The sequence below is a fragment of the Meles meles genome, chromosome 2 (assembly GCF_922984935.1).
Source record: "Meles meles chromosome 2, mMelMel3.1 paternal haplotype, whole genome shotgun sequence".
Lineage (NCBI taxonomy): Eukaryota > Metazoa > Chordata > Mammalia > Carnivora > Mustelidae > Meles > Meles meles.
Window position 1 is genome coordinate 87,928,861 of NC_060067.1, and position 3,850 is coordinate 87,932,710.

The 3,850-nt window shown below is 40.6% G+C and overlaps 1 non-coding gene across 1 annotated transcript; it reads right to left on the reverse strand.

Moving 5' to 3' along the window:
- Positions 1 to 3,407: 3,407 nt before the first annotated feature.
- LOC123937746 lies at positions 3,408 to 3,514 on the reverse strand. Its single transcript, XR_006817545.1, has one exon. It is a non-coding gene; the product is annotated as a U6 spliceosomal RNA (small nuclear RNA).
- Between the last annotated feature and the right edge of the window lie 336 nt (positions 3,515 to 3,850).

A 3,850-nucleotide genomic window follows, 5' to 3' on the forward strand; every position in this document is an offset into this window, starting at 1 on the left:
CAAACACATATTGCAACAGAACGGAACAGTGCAATGTTATTTGTTAGGAGGGGAGATGGATTTCACACAGGCTGGGCAAATGGATAGAGTTAGTTTTTCTTTTATTTAAAATCAACTTCATTAATGTAAATTTGACATACAATAAAATGCACACACATCGTAAGTGAGATTTGACAAATGAGATTTGTCAGCAGTGAGATTTGACAAATGTGTTATGGTTGAGTATTCACTCAAGACCCTTTATGTTCTGCATCTTTTGAGTACTTTAAATTTTTGAAGGTGGTACTAGTCTCTGGCATTCTCTCTGGGAATGAGCTATGGGTTTTAATTTATTATCTTGGTGAGAGAAGAGGAACTGCTTCAGGGGGCTTCTACTTGGCCTCTCCTATTACAACAATCTTCTTATACAGGTCAAGGGAACAGTGAAAGAGTTCTGCTAACAACTTACTGTATTCATCCCAATTATGCATTCAGAAACCGACAGGTGGGTCTGTGAGCCCAACAGTTCCAGTGTGAGATGGACCTGCATGGCAATTCCATTTACCACCTCATATATGCCTTCTCTAACAGGGATGTCACTATAGTACATTGGGGCACCCTGTGTCATCAGCAACTCAGACCCAGCATCCAACAGTTCTCAAAAGATGTAAGATCTCCTTAGTCTGCTATGCATTTACTTGAGTAAACGATCATAGGGCCTTTTATAAAAGGCTGAGGTGATCACTACTGTATGGACATACCATGCATGGTGTTACAGGGTCTTTCCTCATGGATATCTGGCTTCTCTTCTGGTTGATAGGTTCTGTGACTAAGAACTAGCTAAGGTCTGGAGACTGGAAAAATGACTGTGATTTTCCACTGGAATGGATGACCTCGATCCTCTGCTAACTCATTTTTAACCTTGTAACTACACATCTCTGTCATTTAGCCACACACCGCCCTACCCCCGGCTGCCATTGCAGCCTTTCTGTCCTATAAGGTAATCTTGCCCTGTTGCTTCTGATAGGTCACTGCTGCCATGGGCTCCTTTTGTTCTGGAATCGCATTCCCCATTACCATGAGGGAGCACAGTTTTGCAATAGCCTGTCCCATGTCAGTCCTAGAAAAATGAAACTGAACTGATGCCCTCCCAGTAACCCATTCAATTATTAATATGATAAACAGAGTCACCTTCATGGCATCGAGGAGCAGAATCAGCTAGTAGATTTTCGGGTCTGCTATAGCGTGCCCACTTCTCTGAGCCTTTTAATCCTCTATTCCACAGTTCGGCATGACAATTCTGGCATCTCTACTCTGTTGAATGTGGGTCATCACTTTTTCCCAAGCTTCCCAGAGCCATCTTAGTATGTATTAGGACACTTAGGGCAACATGCGTTGCTCTCTTTTATGGTCTTTGCCAGGGTGTTTTTTGTTTTGTTTTGTTTTTTTGTGTTTTTTTTTAAAGATTTTATTTATTTATTTGACACACAGAGAGAGAGATCACAAGCAGGCAGAGAGGCAGGCAGAGAGAGAGAAGGGGAAGCAGGCTCCCCACCGAGCAGAGAGCCCGATGCGGGGCTTGATCCCAGGACCTTGAGATCATGACCCGAGCTGAAGGCAGAGGCTTAAACCACTGAGCCACCCAGGTGCCCCCGCCAGGGTGTTAATTCTAGTTTATCAGACACTGTCCTTACATTGACCAAATCTTCATTTTCTCTCTTCTTGGTCTTCCCAGCTCAATTCAGCACCCTCAGGATACACTTCCAAGCACATCTGACACCCAGTTCGTATAGTCCTAGGACATGTGGTCTCTCTTCTCACTTGTCAGGCCCAGCATTCCCCCAGTTGGGTAATGCTAAGATTTGACCCCAATTATCAGTCTGGAACCCAGGAGGAATGCAATCCTTGTGACATCTGGGCCCACTTCAATCTCCTCTGAACAATCTTCCACCAAGGGATCTCCCATTAAGTGGGGTAAGGGCCCTTGTGCATTATGCACACACAGGCATCCACATATCAAGATGAATTAAATATATCACCAGAGCAGATTTTTACCGCTATAAAATACTATTCAAAGATAGAGACTAAGAAAATCACTTATCTATCCCTATACCGCTGTCACTCTTTTGGATTTCAGTGGGGTTGGCTTATTATTGTCTTGGCTCTCTAAATGCAAATGCTATTTGGGGACAATTTGGATGTAGTTCAGCAAAGTTTCACGCAAATATTGATCACTTCTCACACTACGCATTTAAAAACCTTTGCTAAAGCAAAACCTCTGTGCCTTGCCCGGCTCAGGGTCTACCTTTTGGACTTTCAAGAGCTTGTCTTGGGCAAAAGATGTGTTTTAGCTTTTTTTTTTCCCCCCACTTCTACTATGACCATCCTAACCTTATTCAAAGCAGTGTGTTTGTTCTGATTGGCAAGCTGCAGAAATGAAAAAAGTAATACAAAGATAAATATTTCAAGACATCATCTCATTTTATGTGTATGAGCACATGCACAGGTGCCTATGTATCTGTCTGAATGCTTATCTCATTAATAACCTGAATTTACTGTGAAATTCTGAAGGTAAAAAGAAAAGATATTAAGCAAAAAGGATATCACCATAATACAGAAACTTTCCAGATCAAATGTGCTAACTTAATTATCCCCTGAGCATGCTTCAAGCTGAAATTCTGTCTTCCAAAAAAAGCATCAGAAATGTTCTGACCATCATCACCTTTGATTTGCTGATTCTCTTCCTCTCACATACCCTTTCACATTATGAATCTGAGTCACTTCTCAATAACTGCATATTTTAAGGTAATATTTGAAAAAAGTATAAATTATTTTTGATATTTCTTTTAAAAATTATCATATGAAATCATTCTGCAGATGATTGACTGTTTCCACACATTCACCTAGAAAGCCACGTAGAAAATCATTTAACGAAATCTTGAAATAACGTCTTCAGATTATCTGGTATTTATTTAGGACTGTAGTCTTCAAAGGGAGGGGTATACGGATGATTTCCCGGAGTGCCAGAATTACAAGAAGGTACTAAAGGGGTGGCCCAGTGGGTTAAAGCCTCTGCCTTTGGCTCAGGTCATGATCTCAGGGTCCTGGTATCAAGCCCCGCATCGGGATCTCTGCTCAGCAGGGAGCCCGCTTCCTCCTCTGTCTGCCTCTCTGCCTACTTGTGATCTCTGACTGTCAAATAAATAAATAAAATCTTTTAAAAAAAGAAAAAAGGAAGGTACTAAAGGGTTCTAACATTTAATATACAGTTGATGCAGGTGCACTTACTCTGTCGGTGTGTCATATAGTCACATGTCAGAGCTGAGGGAAATTGGGAGATCCACAAAGACAAAGACAAATAAAAGCCCTTCTCTCTATTCTTTGTGTTCAGAATATTGTAGCTTTTCTTTTATTTTTTCTTTTATTTTTTAAATATGGAACGCTTCATGAATTTGCGTGTCATCCTTGCACAGGAGCTATGCTAATCTTCTCTGTATTGTTCCAATTTTAGTATACGTGCTGCCGAAGCGAGCACCAGAGTATTGTAGTTTATGAGAGACCCTTGAAGTGGACTTTCAGATTCAATTATTTAAAATAATGAAGTTCTATAATACTTTATATTAGATAAAAAGTGGCAATAAAAATTTCTCCTCGTTTAACCGTATAGAGGTTCACTGTTTATCTAAAGTGACTTGCCCCCTTCGACCTCCGTTGCATGGCTTTGAGTTAATCACACTCTTCTGTGACACAATTATCATTGGTCCAAAGATGTCCCCATCTTATATTATCTATTTACCCTTAATCTCTGTGCCTTATCATCTATCAGTAAGGAGCTCTTCTGAGCTATTCTAATGCTTTTAATGTAACATAC